The sequence below is a fragment of the Protopterus annectens genome, chromosome 2.part1, assembly GCF_019279795.1.
Source record: "Protopterus annectens isolate FY-2018-M chromosome 2.part1, PAN1.0, whole genome shotgun sequence".
Taxonomy (NCBI): Eukaryota; Metazoa; Chordata; order Ceratodontiformes; family Protopteridae; genus Protopterus; species Protopterus annectens.
Genome location: NC_056729.1, coordinates 1,252,835,991 through 1,252,857,608, shown reverse-complemented (window position 1 = coordinate 1,252,857,608; position 21,618 = coordinate 1,252,835,991). Strand labels below are relative to the sequence as shown.

The 21,618-nt window shown below is 34.7% G+C and overlaps 1 long non-coding RNA gene across 1 annotated transcript; it reads right to left on the bottom strand.

The window, feature by feature from the left end:
- Positions 1-586: 586 nt before the first annotated feature.
- On the bottom strand, positions 587-3,915 carry LOC122794415. Its single transcript, XR_006363641.1, has 2 exons — positions 3,188-3,915; positions 587-3,138 (listed from the first exon to the last, which is right to left on the bottom strand). It is a non-coding gene; the product is annotated as an uncharacterized LOC122794415 (long non-coding RNA).
- Between the last annotated feature and the right edge of the window lie 17,703 nt (positions 3,916-21,618).

The window sequence follows — 21,618 nt, the reverse complement described above, 5'->3', positions numbered from 1 at the left end:
ATCATTACTGTCTTCCTGCAAACAGACTGATGTAGAGGAGGAATTCTAGTAAAAAAAAACACTTGGGAACATACTAAGGTGAAAATGTGTGTGCATTTTTGTTTTCTTTAAAAAATGTTTTTGTTTTGAGTTTTGTTTGTCTGTTTAGCATGTTAAGCCTATAGCTGCAGATGTGCCTGTCATTGAACCACATACGTTTACTGATGAGAAGCCCTAAGCAATACGTGCAAGGGAAAAAGAGATGATCATTGCACATAAAAAATGCCCTCACATGTTTTCTACATATGATAAAACATTAGCTACAAAAATCCTTCTAAGTACTTCCCTGATAAAGAAACTGAGGAGGATCTGTTGCCCTTCACTGAAAATGCCACAGCTGACTATAAATTGAGTAGCATCATAATATTGCTAATACTGAATTCTGTATAGAAGCCAGTCAATTCCATACCCCTGATTTGCACATAATTGTAAATGCATTCACAGTTTGGAAAGACTCCAAGATAGCAATCTCCACAGCTAAAGCTGATCCTGATGCCATGTGATAGCAATCTCTAGAGAAAAAATATCTAACTGTAGATTAAAATAAAATCAGTACAGTAATAAGACAAAATTGATGTAACTATACAAAATGTTATAAAATGTTGTTGTAATTAAGATGCAAACCAGTCCTCCTCAAAAAAAAGTAAACTCAAGTAGATAATAAAGTGAGTAGCAACATTTTTTAATTAAGTTAATTAGAGATAGTGTAGATTTTATTCATTTTATTACAACTGGTTGAATCAAACATGCCAGCTAACTTAGGGTTGCCTTGTACCTATGACCTGGGGAAAGGCTAGCAGTAAAGCAAATACAGGAATGAAGTATTCAAGGCAAAGCTCATGTTGCATTTTGACTAATCCAACATTAGTAGTAGCATAGATGAGTTACCAGAAAGTCATGGAATATTATGGATGGAATTGAAAGATACAGTGGCTCCAACAGCAAGACAGAAAGTACAAAAAGGAAGAATAATTTGCAGAGAACAAGAAGAATTTTAATTGATTAAGGTAATAAAAAAGAAACATCATATAGGCAATCATACAGACAGAAATCTGAAGGAAGTATGCATAGAAAAGTAAACAAAGATAAGAGTGAACATTTTTAAGGAAAAAAATCCATGCATGAACAGGAAAGCATACAGACAGGTATAAGTTTAAAGTGGAAAGGTCAGAAGAACTGGTGAAAAGCTATGTCATGGAAGCTCCAGGAATGTAAAGAATATGCAAAGAGAAGATAGATACATCTGTGATGAGGAAACTGAGCCAGTGTTCATAGTAAGTAATACAGTGTCATAGTAGGTAGGAGATGGGAGAGAAGTGAAAGCATGTAGGCCTCTGTCTTTAACTCTCTGTCGCTTGCTAGCAGTATTCACTAAACTAGTCTGGCATGACATCACTGAGAAAGCTGTGAGGTGCATCAGACAGGGAATGAAGATGGGAATGGTATTCTATATAAGAGACAGAGATGTGGGAAAATAAGGGACATAGTGAAGACTTAACTTTAAGAAAGAAAATTGCAAAACAGCAGAATAAAAAATGAAGAGAGGCCTAGGAAAAGGGGAACATGAATCAGCATAGCTATAAACAGTGTGTGCGTCACTAAAGACAGTCAGGGTAATGATAATTAACAGTTCAGGCAATGAGAAATGGAATATTACTGCTTCCATGTGAGACACTAAAACTAGTTTACATACTAGAACAAATGTTGTCAAGGTTCATGAAGCATTCTGCTAGACTTTTTTTTTTAGCTGTAGAATGATTTATGGTTGGGAACTACGCCCAAACATTGCTCTCAACTCTCCCTTATTTTTGCAGAATGTCCCAGATATTCTTCATATTTTTGGTCTGTTTTTCATAACATTTGTCTTTTTTTGACAAATCATTCAGGGCTACAGTCAATAAATAATAAGAGACATTCAAGTTTCAGATTACCTTTCCTGCAGAAAACACATCCTAATGTAAAACCTGTTATTCTAGCAAATTTCTAAGTATATAAGAGCAGTATTCAAAATCTGTCCCGAACTTTGGGCATTTGATCTTCTTTATTGTCTCTTATTATTGTTTTACTTTATACAATGGCAGAAACGATTCTAACATGTTCAGAAGAAACAGTAGACCACCTGAAAAGCCACATTAGCTGCAACAGGCAGACTCTTGAGACAATCATTAATAATCAGAAAACTGACTTGAGTAGTAAAATAAAATGCTTTTGCAGCATTCCATCTTTGGGCAGACAGATGGTACATTTCAGCCTTAAAATAAATATGGCATCAGTTTGTTGTAAAGGGGGGAAATCTGATTTTTTCATGCCTGCAGTGCTCAGTGCTCAGAAAGGAAGCTGTATTGGGAGAAGACAGATTTAATGAGTTGGAGTCTGGTATAGAAAACAAAATGGCTGGTAGGAACCAGCTGAGGATTGCATCATCTATTTTATGAAAGAACACTGCACTCTAGACTGGTAAGGTATCACTGAGGGGAAAAAAGAAATTTACAAGATTATGTTAAGTTGGATAAATTACAGAGACATACTGTTATCAGAATTCATATTGCAAAGTAATGACAGGAAGGCCACAGGAGGTAGAGGAATGACAGTGCATGTTTGGAAAGTAATTATATGCTATTTAGAAAGTATTGAAGAAAAAGAGAAAATAAAAATGTAAATGTTGGCCTGTAAGTCTGAAAGAGTGAGGAAGGATAGCTATGGTGAGTAGTTGTATACAAAAGGTGACCAAATGGAGGTACTTATGATGAAAACAAGTCAAGAACAGGGTTACATTAGGATAATAGAGAAGTACAGTAGTCATGAGACATCTTATTCTTGTAGGAATAAACTAGGATTTGCTAACTGCCACATTAAAATATATGAATGAATTCATGAAACCCTTAAATGATCAAACACTTCAACAAGAAAATGAAATATTCCCATTATGGTCTACACCATCTAAAAATGGATGGGAAAGATAGAAAGCGGTTGACAATGATCATGCTAAAGCATAGTCAGTGAGTCTTGCAGTAGGAAGGGAATCACAACAATGACAGAGGCTTCAGACTTGAAAAGAATGTATTTCAGTTTGTTAGGAAGCAGAAAGAAATGACTAAACTGAGAAAGTTATGATGTACTTTACACAGAATGTAAAGAAATGACTGACCTGAGAAAGTTATGATGTACTTTACACAGAATGTAAAGAAATGACTGACCTGAGAAAGTTATGATGTACTTTACATAGAATGTAAAGAAATGACTGACCTGAGAAAGTTATGATGTACTTTACATAGAATGTAAAGAAATGACTAACCTGAGAAAGTTATGATGTACTTTACATAGAATGTAAAGAAATGACTGACCTGAGAAAGTTATGATGTACTTTACATAGAATGTAAAGAAATGACTGACCTGAGAAAGTTATGATGTACTTTACATAGAATGTAAAGAAATGACTGACCTGAGAAAGTTATGATGTACTTTACATAGAATGTAAAGAAATGACTGACCTGAGAAAGTTATGATGTACTTTACACAGAATGTAAAGAAATGACTGACCTGAGAAAGTTATGATGTACTTTACATAGAATGTAAATAAATGACTAACCTGAAAAAGTTATGATGTACTTTACACAGAATGTAAAAAAATGACTTACCTGAGAAAGTTATGAATTACTTTACATAGAATGTAAAGAAAGGAATGAGGTCTTATACAAGAAGAGCACAGAAAAGGAAAATTAGGAAACCAGACACTATAAACAAAGAAGTTCCAATAGATGAAACAGAACCACTGACATGATAGATGATGAAATAATGAAATGATCTTCTTCTTCTTCTTCTTCTTTTGGCTGCTCCCGTTAGGGGTCGCCACAGCGGATCAACTGTTTCCATTTCTTCCTGTCCTCTGCATCTTGCTCTGTCACACCAGCCACTTGCATGTCCTCTCTCACCACATCCATAAACCTTATCTTAGGCCTTCCTCTTTTCCTGTTACCTGGCAGCTTCATCCTTAACATCTTTTTCCCAATATACTCTGCATCCCTCCTCAGTACATGTCCAAACCAACATAATTTTGCCTCTCTGGCTTTGTCTCCATACCTTCCAACCTGGGCTGACCCTCTAATATACTTATTCCTAATCCTGTCCATTCTCATCACACCCAGTGTAAATCTTAACATCTTCAACTCTGCCACATCAAGCTCTGACTCCTGCCACTGGTCTCGCTATCCTCTTGTAGACCTTCCCTTTCACTCTTACTGGTACTCGTCTGTCACAAATCACTCCTGACACTCTTCTCCACCCGCTCCATCCTGCCTGTACTCTCTTCTTCACCTCTCTTCCACACTCACCATTACTCTGAACTGTTGATCCCAAGTACTTAAACTCATCCACCTTTGCCACCTCTACTCCCTGCATCCTCACCATTCCTCTCATTCACACACATATATTCTGTCTTAGTCCTGCTGACCTTCATTCCTCTTCTCTCAAGAGTATATCTCCACCTCTCCAGCATCTTCTCCACCTGTTCCCTACTCTCACTACAGATCACAATGTCATCTGCAAACATCATAGTCCACGGGGACTCCTATCTGATCTCGTCTGTCAACCTGTCCATCACCATTGCAAACAAGAAAGGGCTCAGAGCTGATCCTTGATGTAATCCCACCTCCACCTTAAACACATCCATCACTCCCACCGCAAACCTCACCGCTGTCACACTACCCTCGTACATATCCTGTACCACTCTTACATACTTCTCTGACACTCCCGACTTCCTCATACAATACCACAACTCCTGTCTAGGCACCCTGTCATATGTTTCTCTAAGTCCACAAAGACACAATGCAACTCCTTCTGACCTTCTCTGTACTTCTCCATCAACACTCTCAGAGCAAACATCGCATCTGTAGTGCTCTTTCCTGGCATGAAATCATACTGCTGATCACTAATCATCACCTCCCTTCTTAACCTAGCTTCCACTACTTTTTCCCATAACTTCATGCTGTGACTGATCACTTTAATCCCTCTGTAGTTACTACAGCTCTGCACATCACCCTTATTCTTACAAATTGGTACCAAAACACTTTTTCTCCATTCCTCAGGCATCCTTTCACTTTCCAAGATTTCATCAAACAATCTGGTTAAAAACTCCACTGCCATTTCACCTAAACATATCCATGCTTCCACAGGTATGTCATCTGGACCAACATCCTTTCCATTCTTCATCCTCTTCATAGCTATCCTTACTTCCTCCTTGCTAATCCACTGCACTTCCTGATTCACTATCCCCACATCATCCAGCCTTCTCTCTCTCTCATTCTCTTCATTCATCAACCCTTCAAAGTACTCTTTCCATCTGCTCAACACACTCTCCTCGTGTGTGAGTACGTTTCCCTCATTATCCTTTATCACTCTTACCTGCTGCACATCTTCCCTAGCTCGGTCCTTCTGTCTAGCCAATCGCTACAGGTCCTTTTCTCCCTCCTTAGTGTCCAACCTTTCATACAACTCTTCATACACCTTATCCTTAGCCTTTATCACCTCTCTCTTTGCCATGCACCTCATCTCCTTATACTCCTGTCTACTTTCTTCATCTCGCTGAAAATCCCACTTCTTCTTCGCCAACCTCTTTCTCTGTATACTATCCTTTACTTCTTCATTCCACCACCAGGTTTCCTTGTTGTCCATCCTCTTTCCAGATGTCACACCAAGCACCTTTCTAGCCATCTCTCTTACTAGCTCTGCTGTAGTTACCCAGCTATTCCGTAACTCTTCACTGCCACCCAGTGCCTGTCTTAACTCTTCCCTGAACTCCACCTCACAATTACCCTTTTTCAATTTTCAGCATTTGATCCTTGGTGCTGCCCTCACACTCATCCTCCTCCTCTTCTTGATCACCAATGTCATCCTACAAACCACCATCCTATGCTGCCTAACTACACTTTCCCCTGTCACCACTTTACAGTCTCCAATCTCCTTCAGACTGGCCCTTCTACATACGATATAATCCACCTGTGTGCATCTTCCTCCACTCTTGTATGTCACCCTATGCTCTTCCCTCTTGTTAAAATACGTATTCACCACAGCCATGTCCATCCTTTTCGCAAAATCCACTATAATCTGACCTTCTGCATTCCTTTGCTTAACACCATACCTACCCATCACTTCCTCATCCCCTCTGTTCCCGTCACCAACATGCCCATTGAAATCTGCTCCAATCACCAGTCTCTCACCCTTGGGTACAGTCATCACCATTTCATCCAACTCACTCCAGAATTTTTCTTTCTCATCCATCGCACACCCAACTTGTGGAGCATATGCACTAACAACATTTATCATTACACCATCAATTTCCAGCTTCATAAACAAAATATTCAAATGATACTGTGACATATTTCATTGGAATTATCAGGCTTCTTAAAACAAACCATAATCCTTAAAAAAAGTGGCCTGTTTTTGTTATAAGTACAAACAGACACTTGGATTGGAAGTTTCCTCCAGCCTACTTGTTTCTTAAATGTTTACAATAAACACAGATCCTCTCTGATGCTTTCCTCCATCATCCTCTTACAGTTATAAGCCTATTAGCCCCCCCATGCAAATTCCATGAAAATGGATGACACCCCACTAACCGTGCCCAACCATTTAGGTTGGTAGTTCATTTCAGGCATCTGCCAACCTTTTCTAAACAAATGCTTTCTTGTGTTACTACTTGATCAAACCAGATTTAATACTTACATAATGCCTCCTTTGTCACTCTCATGTTTTTAAGCTACTATTCTGTCGCTATCCTTTCATGTTGTTGAGCGAACTGAAGAATTTGCTCCTATATTGTCTCATTTTCTGTCAATGAAATCGAAGCAAAGGAAAAGATGAGCCCATATTCTTGAACAAGTGTTAATTAAGCATCAAAACCTGAACAAATGACAGTAAACAAGCCACAAAAATATTATAAAAGATAAAAGCAGTTGACTGCAATCCAGTAACAAGGCTGCTGTACTCTACTCTACTTGACTATGTCTCACATTGACCTCTTCTTCCAGTCGATTGACAGCCTCTTTTTTTCCACATTGTACAGCATTACTCTTATGTTTACTTTTTAACCAATTATGAGAGATTTGTTAAAAATACATGTATTGTTAATATACAAACAAATGGTCACCTCACATTACAACAATCCACAACAGCTGCCAGTTAATGGAAATAACAGAAGAGCAGAATCCTGCAGACTTTACAAAATATATGCCTGCCTTTCAGTGTGCAGTAGTTTTATTGCACTAACTGCTTTCTGGCTAGAATAAGGAAAACTCCGGCATAACATGAACACAAGTGTTTCTTCTTCTTTTTCTTGTTTAGTTTAGACATCTACAGTCTGTGGAGGAGGAGGATGAAGAGAAGATGTGCTGGTTCCTAGTTTCTAACATTTTGTCTGTTTTGTTTCTAATTCCTCCCCTAAATCTTGTGCTAAAGTCAGACATGCAGCGCTCTCACTGATATGTACTTACATTTCCTACAATACTTCTGCCACCACTCTGGTACTTGTTGAGTAGCCTGGATCTATTCCAGGTTACTAACTGTGTAAACTACTTCCTCGTGTTTTTCTGCACATAATGCCACCACACAAACATGAGAACTGTGACTGTCTCATAAATAAGATTGCTGAACATTAGTCTGACACACAGGCATAGTCAAGCTACAGTTAACAAATGAGAATGAAATAAATCAATTATATGATGGAATTTTACAATAGCTACAGAAAAAGGAGTGCATACAACAACATATAAGGTAGTATAATAGTAAGCAGTTTTACAATCAGCTTGTCCTCATCAGCTACCTACTCCATTTTCCATAACAGGTGCATAGAAGAAAGTAGCCTTTCACTTATGTTGTGGTTTATAATACTATATGTCTTAATTCTGCTTGACCTGTTACTACATTTTGCTGTACAGTAGCCCAACAGATTCTGAGTAGAAGCTGATTACATGATAAAAACTGGAAAACAGCAAGACATTTTACATTTAGCACCAATATGACATCAATTATATACACTTCCAATACTGTAATTGTAATTCCAAACAGAAGAAAAGCATGTGATGGCATCTTCCTGAACATTTGAAAATAGGAATGATTGTGGTCCAGCCAGGAAGAAACAGATGCAGAGAAGACAAACTGCTCTTTTGCATATATAATGTTGATTTACCAAAACTGAAACTTGAAAATCCCACTCTATATGCAATGCAAGGTCATATTCTCTTTGAACTAAACCCAAGCAGAGCAGCATCTATCTATTCTAAATACATTGACAGTATATTGGGAGACCAGGATCTGTGGAGACCATCGATGGACAATCAATAGGGTGAAAGATGTGGAAAATGGTCATCACAAGGTGATTTATTTCTATTCATCAACATGTGCTGTACATGAAATAGTTATTCTAAAAATAGTATGTGCTTTTAGAAACATGATGTTTTAGACTAATAAACATAAATGATGAAAACTGTTTTGCACTTTTTATCAATATTTTTGTGATCTTCTAACTAATTTCATGTGATATGAGGCAGAGATTGTACTCCCAAATAACAAAGTACAAGTAGTAAAGAGTTGCCAAATGATAGGTAGCATAGAGGACCTGGATTATGACAGAACACCAACGGAGCTTGGTATGTAAGCACACATAGGAAGATAAAAGAGAATCTGAAATATCTGAACACACTGTTTTGTAAGAGATTAAGTGAGAGTGTTGTAGATGCACATGAAGGAGAGAATGTAGAGAGGAGTGGTACCTAGAAGCTGTAAGGGGTCAGATACAAAGATGCCTTAAAAATGACTTCTTACTCTGTGTATAGTGGGAACTTTAAAACACATTTCCAAAGGGTAAAATACAGTGGTGGCCAAATAGAAGGGCTCAAAGATGTTTGTGATAGCTGGAAGAAGGAAAAGAGGAGGGGTGAGCAGTTCATAGATTAGCACTAGTCTAACTGCCCTTGTGAGCCATTTTAAACCTAGCCAATTAGGCCTTGTGAGACTCAAACCCTGCACCTTGTGCTTGTAAGGCAAGCACCTTAACCATTAGGCCACCCTCCCAACTCCTGCTTGCATAAGAGATTAGTGTAACCTCAGGTAGAGATCATTTTTTCTTTTCTCAGCACTGTAACTTTGGTATTATAAGGGTGCTGAATGTTGAACTGAACATGAATATAAGTGATTGATGAAATGGATGTGAGTATATGTGCTGCCACATTCAGGATGTTTACTTTGTGCTAGTGCTGTATTCCCCAACACCTAGTCACATGATGTGCATGTGAGTATTTTATAAAGCTAAAGATTATATTCATATATTTATTTTGTTTAATATAATAGGGCACTAATCACAAAAATTGTTTTCAGACCTAGCATAGGTAAACACAAAGCAAAAAAACATAGCTTAATATTGTAGAGTATATCACAGTAGTAAACAAGCCATTTAGTTTATGAAACAGACGTTATTATACAAAAATATTTTTAAAGATACCAAGAATAGCATTACTCACATAATCTTTATAATATATACAATTTTGTAGTTGAACTGAAGGATAAAGGGATAGAAAATAGTATATACTGATGAGAAAATAAGGATGAAGGGCAAAGATTATGCATGAAAATAAGATAAGAAAAAATGTAAGTAGAGGAGTAAGAAATTAAGGTTAAGATTGGTTACAGAAAGCAGTTACAGCAAAGATTTTGGTGTGTGCTAGATGAGGTGTAAAATGGGTTATATTGGATAACCCTTACATTACCATTTGCAACTAGCATATTTAGTGAGGGGGTGTCTGAAAGCAGTTCTGAATTCCTAGTAGCTGCACTTTAAAGCAAGGAAGGGAGGCTTCAGAAAGCAACTGAAGCAACTGAATGGGTGGGTCTAACTATAATAGTGTGGGGCTATATTACTGCAGAGTCATCTTTTAAGTATTGTTATAATTTTACACAAATAACATGTTATACATTACTGCACATGCTAAGCAGGCTTTTGATAGTAGTTGGTATGTTCAGAATATACACCAAACCTACTTTAGGAAAGAGAGTTAATTGAGACATATGAGGTGTTTTAACCATTTTATTGACAGGGTGTACCACAGATGTCTAACTGTGAACAAATAAAAATAATGCCACAGCAATGCATTCCAACTTTGTTCAAGCATAGATTAGCCATTCCCACTATTGTTTAATTGTGATCAAATGACAGTAGAGGTGTGTCAATATCATTTACTGATTCCTTAGTACCCACAATTACAGGCACTTCATTTTACACATCTCAGATTCCTAACTGTCATCAAATGAAGAACATACAGGATTATGCTTGGGTCTTTGATCAAAACTAAGTTATGTCTTTAATACATGGATATCAGGAAATTCACCCAAAGAGAAAAGGTTGAGATGTGAATCTTGGAATGCAGGTCAGCAACACATAAGTGTTAAAAACAGTTAAGCGCAAACATACAACTTTGTGAAGCACAGAGCTTTGTCTCCTCTACCTACTGCCAGTTACATAAAGAAAAAAAATGTTTAGGAGCTTAAAGGTCTTTTTACCAGCTTTCAAAGTCTTTAAAACTGGTAAATCTCTTTAGCACTATCAAACAAACAGCAGGCAGAAAATAAGGATCACTTTGAAGAAATAAACTGCTTTAACAGCAGTTTTTTTTTAAAGACTGGCATAATGTATCTATCAACCTTTAAAGCTGTTTTACATTCTGTCACTGTTCTTTGCCAGCTGGCACTATCCATTGTCAAACTCCAGCATGAAATATTATCTTAAAAGCACTTATGAATGCTTAACAACCCTGTCCTTTTCCTGCTTTGGAGAATAATTTCCATGCTCCACATACTGCATAATGATAATGGGTCACAGTAATGTATTTTTGACATTATCTGCTCCCCACTACCTGCTAAACATCATTCCTCACTTGGGCATTTAGTCAATTTGATCCTTCTTCAGCAGACGATTAAGGACTGACTGGCAGTGTCTGCCATTTAGTTTGCCATCTTTGGTTTTCTTAATTTTAGCCTTATGCCCATGATGCAAGCCCAGTAATATGCTCCAGAGTTTGGCATGCAGAGAGTATTAGCAAGAGTATATCTCTCACTTCCATAAATTATATAATCCCTTAACACTTCCTGCCCCAAAGGAGTCAGTGTTGTCATGCAGTCTCCCTGTTCCTAGCAGTGACTATTATGGGGACCTTACACTCAAGGCACGTGCCTCTCTTCCTTACCCAAAGAGAGGCCATCCAGTAATGTTGCATACTTCCTTCCTTTCTCTGACAGCTGCAGCAGGTGCTCACTCTGCTAACTGGACACAGGTTGTTTGGGTCACCACAAAGGCTTTTTCCAACTATACAAACATTGCATTGTGGCTTGTTTCACTCAAACAAATACACTAGCCCTGCCAAATTAAATCACAAATTGTTTAAATGTGATCAAACAATAACAGAAGTCAGTCACTTTTATCCACTCACAGCTTCAGTACCAATCAGTTACAAACACTCTGTTAATTGTTTTCATCACAGATGGTGGATTGTGATCAAACAAATAAATAAATAATGGCAAAAGGAATGTATTTGACCTCATTGTTGTCAGACACATAGAGGGCTATCTACTGCAATTCCATTCCACGTGAGATGTGAACACACACACACACACACACACACACACACACACACACACACACACACACACACACACACACACACACACACACACAGGCATCCACCAGTTATAGCCACTTTATTGGCTGGTATACCTCAGATGTTTGACTGTGATCAAAAGCATAAATCAATATTCTACAGTACAGCACAGTCTCAAACAAGGCATTCAGCTTATGAAGTAGTTATACAATGTCAACAGTAATGCATTTCAGCATGTTACTATCACACACATGCAATGCAGTCAACTACACATATAAACATGCACACACACACACACACACACACACACACACACACACACACACACACACACACACACACACACACACACACACGTAAACACATGCCTCTTAATTATAGCTAGTTTATGAACAGTGTATTCCTCAAACATCTATGTTCAAATGAATCAATAAATACAAAACAAAACAGTAACTAAATCAATAAATAAGTAAATTCTGACTGGAAACAGCAAGCAACAAATGAAAGCATATCAAGATATCTAAAACAAACCCAAAGTCCAATAAAGACACCCACAGAATCAGCTGGCTTACAGCAATCACTTTATTACATGATAAAAACAATAAAAGTTAAGCACTTCGGTGCCTTTCAAATCAGAGACTTCCTCAGAGCTAAAACACTTCCACAAGAATCACATTAAATAGCTCCATGTCAATCATCTGTCATGATTTCATTCATTTCATTGGATACATTCACAATAAGTTAGTATATAAGATGTTTTAATTCCAACATAAAAATAAAGATACAAATAGAATGATTGGTGTTATTTTATTAAATGTCTTAATTTCAAAACTTAGGTTATGAAATGTTATCATCTACATGTTTTAATAAAATGAGAAGAGGAATTGATATACTATTGAGAAAATCTACTGTAATGCCTAAGGTCATGGAATCCATTAATGATCCCAAAGGAATGTATACATTTGCAGTAATTAAATATAATGATAAAGTCTATACACCAGCTAATTTTTACTGGATCATTGGAACAGGTGCAAGAGTAGCAAAAGATCATTTAAATTTACTACAAAGTTATTTGAAGGGTTGCTTAATTTTTAGCAAAGGATTTAAACTGCATACCCAGTATAGAAGACACAAGTGAATGGAAGATTCTGGCATCACCTAAAGCAATAAACAGATGGATTAGTAATAATAATTTAGTTGATTAAATAGTAAAAGCAGACGATAAGTCATTGTTCTTCACTCATTATTCTTATGTGCATGAGATGAAAACTAGAATTGATTGGATCTATGCCTCTTCAGATTTACTTAATAAAGTTAATTATTTTAAAACTATTCATTATCCCTTATCTGATCATAAAGCACTAAGTATTACTATATTAATGGATATAAGGAAATTTAAGTTTATTTGTAGAATCCCAGTATATAGGATGAAATTAAAAGAATTTAAGAGTTATTTTACGGAACAAACTAAACCTTAAGGAACAAACTAAGATTTTTTTTATCTTTGAATGATAATGGTCAGGTTAGTAAAGTCTTAGTATGGGATGCCTTAAAAATGCATATTAAAGATAGAATGGGAAGATGGACTAGTAATAAAATTAAACAGTGGGATAAAGAGTTGTTAGAAATTCAAGATGAATACACAAAGTGAGGTCTGAGCAACAAACAAAGGAATTATATAATACTGAAATCATTAAAAAAATTATGACAAAATAGCAAAATGTTTTAAAGGATAAAGTGGAGATAGCTTTAGAAAAAATAAAATTGCACAGTTATGCAATGACTTAAAAAATCTACATAGATTAGCTAATAGAAGTAAGATGTTAAGCAAAATGGCACAGATAATATCTGAAATCTTCATACTAATAAGCTTACTTCAGACACAGAAGAAATGCTTAGTATTTTTTTTTAATTCCATGAGGATCTTAATAAAGATAAAAATAATAATATTGATTATTACAACACTGACAAGTGTTTAAAGAAAAATGTTACTTCCAAACTTAATATCCAACAAATATCTCTGTTGAATAAGCATATTACCCTAATAGAAATTAAAGTTTTAAAAGGGAAAAATGATAAAGCTCTGAAGATAGATATATTTTAGAATTACTAAGTAACATTTTCAGGATAATTCAGAGTAGCAAAATAATTCCTCAATTGTGGACATTTTCTATAATCTTACCTATACTTAAATAAGGAAAAGAAAATAAGATAGTTTCCTCATATAGACCTATTTCATTATTAAACGTAGACTATAAAATATTTACTTCCATCTTCACTACAAAATATTAAGAGCTATAGTAGATAATTAATAAAGTTCAAACAGGGGTTAGTCAATACATTAACGTATGATAATATAAAAAGGGAAATAACTATCTTTGATTTAGCAAAAGGAATGAAGAAAAAATTTACCCCAATTAGCTTAGATATCAAGCGAGCTTTTGATTGTATGGATTGGAACTACCTGTTTAAAACTTTAGAAGTGTTTGAATTTCCAGAGCAATTTATTGGAATATTAAAAAAACCTGTACAGAGACTACAAAGCATATGTTAAAATTGGATCTTATATTTCTCAAGGATTCACTTTAAACAAAGGCAGAAAGCAAGGGTGTCCCTTGCTCACGGTACTATTTGCATTAGTTATCAAACCCTTAGCTAATAGTATATGAAGCAATGAAAATTTTGATTAATTCTCCATTAACAAGGATTATCAATCTAAAATACATCTTTTTGCAGATGATATTTTACTAACTATAGGAGCTTCAAATTATTCAACTGAAGAAATAGATGAAGGAATTGAAACATTTCATGTAGTGTCACTTCTGAAATTTAGTAATAAAACTGAAATGTTAGTGTTAAATTATTTACTAAATAATAAGTTTAAAGATAAAAATATAATTGGGAAGTAAAAAATGAAAATATTTAGGAATAAGAATCTATCAAGATGTGAGCAAGATTATTAATAATAATTTAAAAAAAAAATTGAAGAAGTGTTACTTTCTATTAAAACTGGAATATTTTTTACTATCAGGGATAGATTAGTGCTTATTAAAATCAATAGCGTTAATACCTGACAAAAATCTTTTAAAGAAAATGGAAAAATGTTAACTTCATTCTTATTGTAGCCTAAAAAGTCAAGAACCACTTATAGAAATCATATAAGATTATGAGAGTATGTTTGTTTTAACTTCCCAGATGTAGACTCTTTCTCTGTTACTGCAAATTTTAACTGTATTATACCCTGGATAGACTCAACCATTCAGGAGCACATATTACTAAATTCTTATAAAGGTATCAAATATGCTAAATTAGAAATATGTAACAATCCTTTCATTGGGTTAAAATTTACCTTAGAAGCAAATTCTTTTCAATATTTAGACTCTGCATATATGAAATCATTTCTTAACACATTTAAGACATATGTTTTTTAAAACTCTGTTAATATCAAAATGGAAATTTCTGTGCTTTCCCAATACACACAGCTCTAGATTTAAGGAAACTCAGAACAATGTTAAAATGAATTAACTAAAAAGGAGTAGATTAGTACTATGGTCTGATTGCTCAGAAAAAGAAAAACTAAGTCACCAAAATATTTAATGAAAGATTATAAGCTGGATAAATCTGTTTTCCAGTTAATATTATCCATCAATAAGAAATTAAATTAATTTGTAGATAACATGAGTGAAGATGAACAGAACATCATTCCCAAATTATATGAAAATATATAAATGCTGTCATTGAAGGTATGTTGACCTACAAAGGAAGCTTGTCCAAGTTATATAAGTTAATTATAAACAATAATAATAATAATTTTTATGCAAAATTCTGGAACTTTGTAGATAGTAGTAGATTGAGTGACATAATAGATGGTAAGAATAAAACACTGTTACTTAAATCAATTGGTCAAACTTCTTCAGTTCGTTGGAGATGTACAAGATGTAAAAGCTGAGTGGACACACATATTTATGGATTGCTAAAAGTGAAATGTATATTGGGAAGAGATAAGTATGTTTTTATGGGCTGATAATTGTTCTTTAACTAGATCAATAATACTAATGAATGTTCCACTTCATGTATCTGTAAAAGCCAAACAACAAAAATGTTCTGGAGTTTCCTGGCAATAGCTAGAAAAGTTATTACAAAAAACTGGAAATTGAACTAAATTCCTACATTCAAAGAATTTTTAAATTTAACAGCAACACTATATAAAACTGAAAAAGAAATGATCAAAATAAGATCTACAAATCATACTAAGACTAATAGTGGATATGATAGCCTTTAATAAACCCTACTGACATACCAAGACTCTAAATGTGTTAATTGTATAAGATCAACTTGATGATTCAATGAATTCCTAACATTAATAAATCCAATACGCAGTTTGAATGACAATAAAACACTCAATATTTATTAAAACAAAAAACAACCGGTAAGACATTCATTAACAAAGAACTTCTTCAGGTCTGAAGAAGTTCTTTGTAAATGAAAGCGCTTACCGGTTGTTTTTTGTTTTAATAAATATTGAGTGTTTTATTGTCATTCGAACTGCGTATTGGATTTATTACATTTACAATTGAAACTGTGGAGATTTATTTGAATTCCTAACATTGTATAAGAGTATATGATGTTGAATTTTTTCCTTTCTCTGTATACATTATAACTATGTTAAATTAATACAATTGTTCTTAAAAAAGAAATGTTAAGGTCAATGTTGCAAGAGTACATAACGCTAATGAAAAAAAAAAAAGAAAGGAGACAGAGGAAATGTTCCACCTGATTCTTTTCCAATATTTTATTCTATAGTAACACTGAAAGAAATATTAGTCACAGATTCACTCAAATATTATACTCCAGTCATATTTTCCATAGAGTATAGAATGCTGCAACTAGAACAAAATGAGTACCAATTCTTTGATTAACACTTCATAATTAAAGTTGTTTGATGTTCTTAATGAAGCCTCCAAGCTAACATTGATTTTTCCAGATTTTGTATTACAATAAGACATACATCAGGAATACCTTCTATCCACAGTAAAATGGATAATGACTCTAAAACCCATGGAAGGTTTTCTATATGACTTAGAAGCACTGGAAGGAATTCCAGTCAGAGAATCATAGATAATAGCAGTGGATTGCAGAAATAATATTGTTTTTCTGTTTATTCATTTATACTCTGATTTCCCACAATCTACTACAAGACCTCAAGGTAATTGCAACCCAGCTCTGTACTAACTGGTCATAATGCAAAGGAACTAACCATGATAGGGGCAGCAATCTATCCCTGTTTGACAAGAATGATTCATTGTTTTGTAAGACAAATGCACCCACCCACACACACACACACACACACACACACACACACTCATGCATGCACACATCCTCACCATCCCACATTCATCCCCACCACACAGACAGACATACATAAAATATACATACAAACCAATAGGCAACTTGAACAAAGACCAATTTGCCAGCAGCACATATCTGGGATATAGAAGGAAACTGGGTACCTGGCAAAATCCCACATAGAATACAATGGACACTTGCAGTTTCCATGCTGAAGGTACCTCAGCCAAGAAATGAACTGGTGAGTCAAGTGCTATCATGCAGTAATGGTAACCATTGTACAACTGTACTGTCCTGTTTCCATTCTGAAAAGCCCAAGTAAATCAAAAGATAAGGTTCAAGCCTTTTTAATTTCCTTTGGAGATGGAACTGTGTGCTTTTTTCAATGTCAAAGACTTGCATGTTATGATTTTATCTGATATAAACAAAGAGGCTATTAATATTTTAATCATAAAAATGAAAGTATTTGAAAGTATTTCAGGAGATGAAATAAACTTACACGAGAGGTAAAGACTTTATAGATGCAGAGATTCATAAAGAATTTGGATTCAGACAGCACAAATTTGGTCCAAGTGGCTCTCAGTGGCTCATTGTACTGGCTGCTGGGTTACAGCCCCCACAGTTAAAAAAAAGAAGGAAAATGTATTAATTGTACTAAAGAAAACATATTAAAGTCAGAAAGTCAGCTATTATTTTTATTTTATATTAAATTAAAAATAATAGCTTCACAACTTTTTGTTTTGTTGCTGGTGTTCAGAACATTGCACATGTGCATGACTGGAGTTCTGAGAAAAGTGAAAATAATCAGCACAGTTCACTCATCAGGCTGTTTCAAAACAGCCTGCCAGTAGACTTACTCTACCAATTAATAAATTCCTCTTTCTTGTTGAGGACATCAGAAATGTAGGTCATAAAGCATCTCATCAGGCTACTGTATGAAGCAGCCAGTAGCCTTTCCTACTGGCTCAGGTTGCCTCAGGTGACTGAGAGAGCCTAAGACTGAAAGTGAAAGAAGGTAGTATCAAAGAAGTTCAGACGCATGAGCATGGAAGCATTTTTTTATTAAGTACAGCATATTAAGATTTTTATGGGGACTACGCCTGCTACTATCTGCATGCAGGAAGGTAGATACTTCATTAAGTATGCAAGTGCAAATGTGTGTGCTGGGGGTAAGGTGTGGATGCTCTCAACTGTACCAGATTTTTCAAAATATCTCTGATTCTTTGCCTTCTACTTTGGTCTATTTTTTTGTGAAGTCTGTGTTTTTTTTTTTCTGGTAAATGAATGAGAACTTCAGTCATTAAATAATTATGATAAACATTTGATTTTCAGACTTAACAGACTTCAGGAAAAGCATGCTAATGCAAAGCCTTTATTCTAGCAAGTTTCTAAGTAAAGGCAATAGCTGTACTTGATGTTCGTCCTTCGTTCACCATTTTTAAATACCTTTATTAAATTATCATTTAAGGCATAGGCAAACATACATTAACACATAAGAAACAAACCATATTAACATTTTCCATTTACATACATTATACATCACATATATTTTCTTTCTTTGTAACTATTTTCAGTCCAACGTTACATAAATTGTTGAATTCCTGCCTTCCCTTAAACCTCACTTCCCCTCCTCCTGAATTTTATTTTGCATGCACTGTTCCCACAATTTCCATTTATTTCTATGCAATTTGCTCCTTCCCTTTTCTAAAGATCCATATTCAAGTTCTTTTATAATATTCAATACTTCAAATACAGTTGGTTTAGACTTTAACTATCATTTTCTAGTAACTGATTTTTTTTGTCAGCCAACAGAATTAAACTTAGTAAAGCCTTACTATGTCTAGACAATTCAGATCCTGTGTTCAAGTTCAAAAAATCATTTCCTTATTAACAGCCTTTTGCTCTTCCAATATTTCTGTCAGAGAACTCTATAGGGAATTCCTAATCCCAAAATATGTTTCCCATTACCTCTTTCTTCCCTATCATACCTCCATTTGTTATTTACATGAGGAAAAATTCTTTGAAGTCTGCTTGGCGTATAAAAATACCTATGCAAACACTTCCAAGCAAATATCCTAAACTTTTTGGATTTTGTTGCATACTTTTGGGCCATAGATATGTCTGCTCATTGTCCTCTTGTCCAGTCTATCTTCTCAAAAATTTCTAGCATCCCCTGGTTGATTTTTATAGCCATCATGTAATATTTTATATGTCCTACTATTTATCCATTTTAACAAAAACCTCTGTTCTAGATTCAACTAAAAACTCAACCAAAGTCAGTCTTCACTTGTGCACCATTGTTTTCAGTTTTCTCCATTACTTAAACAAAGAGACTACAAAACCACACAACACAGCAAAAAACCACTAGTAATACAAAAGTAAAAGCACGAACTTCACTGTAAACAAGATCACGGTCCCACAAATAGCATGAAACTGTCAGCTATATTAAAAAAGACTTTATTCCACAGTACTTGTAAAAACTGGTTAAGCGCTTTCTCAGAACATGATACAATTAAAATAGCTGGGTTTAAATTCATGACTTCCTCCAATCAGATTACATAGTTAATTATAATTGTTGACCATTTAAAGTGCTCACTGCAGTAATAACTTATATATACATCTCTCCTAATACAATACTCCTAAAATGCAATGAAATGTATATACTAATAAAATATGTATCTAAAACAAATCACTTCTCTCTAATTTATTTTTGCCTCTAATACTGGTTTAATGGAAATACTATTGTTAATACCAGTATAAACATTGCTCTAAAATGGCAAATTTAAAGTCTTTTTTAATATAGCTGACAGTTTCATGCTATTTGTGGGACCGTGATCTTGTTTACAGCAAAGTTTGTGCTTTTAATTTGGTATTGAACAAAGAGGTTGACTCGTAGGACTGACTTCTTTTTCTTCGGGCCATTATTAGATCAACAGGTTGTAAAAAAGCTATAATATGTACCTCAGAGCATCTCAAACCTTATTAATTCTGGAAGCCTAGCAGCATATTGTTAGCACACACATACATACAAACACACATATGACAAATTGAAATGCATAATTACAAAATTCTGGTGTAGAATTTTGAACTTTAATGATGAACTGTTTCTGTTGCTAAAGTTCATATACCAAATAAATCTACTCCAAGCATAAAAAATAAACCTACTTCCTCAATCAAAAATAAAACAAGATCAATGAACCATGGGTGATTTTGATTATCTTTTTCAAGAGTGGGGGCATTTAGGTAAAAAAGCAACTGTTTGAATAGGATAATCTGACAAAGATCATTTCAGAATCAGCTTAAAAAAAAAAGTGGGATTCTAAATTGCCTTCTCTTGGTAGGCTTGAGGCATCCAGATCAATGAATATTAAGGTATCATTTCTTCCATTATGAGCATTATTAAAATAAACTGCTACTATAAGAAATTCATTTTTTTTCACTGAAACATTACTCAGATGTTCCAACAGTCTTACCTTAACTTTATATTTTGTCTGACCTATGCTCCATTTGTAAGATTCATAGCTGCAATCTACAGTATACACCATCATAGATTCACAAGTAAAATAATAATTGCATACAACTTTTTATCACTGATATATGTTATATCAAGATTTCTAACCACGGGTCATACCAAAACGTTCCCACACAGGAAAATCCCTTTTCCTTCTATATTAAATGCAATTTTCTAAAACAGTGATAAATAGTATATCTGTAATATGTCTTGCATGTCTAAGAGAAAAGTAAATTGTGACAATATAATGCATCATGATTTTTTCTACCTGCAAAGTATTGTGCGGGGAGAGAGAAAGAGATGAGTTATAACTTTTTTTTTTTATTATTATCCCACCCTTCTTACATTCAACAATTAACACCTCTCACCCCCCCCCCCATTCTGCTTTAACTCTGTTAAGATTTCATGTAAAACTGTAATGTCAACCCTGTGTTATTTCACATTGTATGCACCAATGGATTTTTCTTAATTTAATTGACGTGTGTGTGTGTGTGTGTGTGTGTGTGTGTGTGTGTGTGTGTGTGTGTGTGTGTGTGTAGTTTATACCTTTTGCTTTTTTGACTGTATTTTCACTGCAATCGTGGATTTTTTTGTCATGTTGTGTAATACCATCATTCTTCAATAGTATTGCATAAATGTAAATGCATTTGTCTTCATACTATATTGTTGTTCATGGAGCTTTTCTCCCCGAGACTCCATTCAAAATGAACTCTTCTTGGCCCAATGGACTATCCTGGTAAACAAACTGCAAAATAAAATAAAAAATAAAAATAAATAAATAACAAACAACCAAAAAAAAGGAAAACTAACAGCCACAATTGGCTTAAAGTACACTTTAATGACAAGAAGAAGGTTCAGATATCAACTTAAAATTACAACTGAACAATTTACACCTTTTTTATCCATCATATATCCATCATATATATAAATTTTAAATCACAGTCCATTCCAATCTGCATTTGATGAAAAAGTCAAATTCATTCTGCTCATCCCGATACATAAAAACTTACTTTGCTTAGAAATCTACACTATTTTTGCTCAAGGAAGTATTATAGATATACTGCTATTAAAAGTAATCCA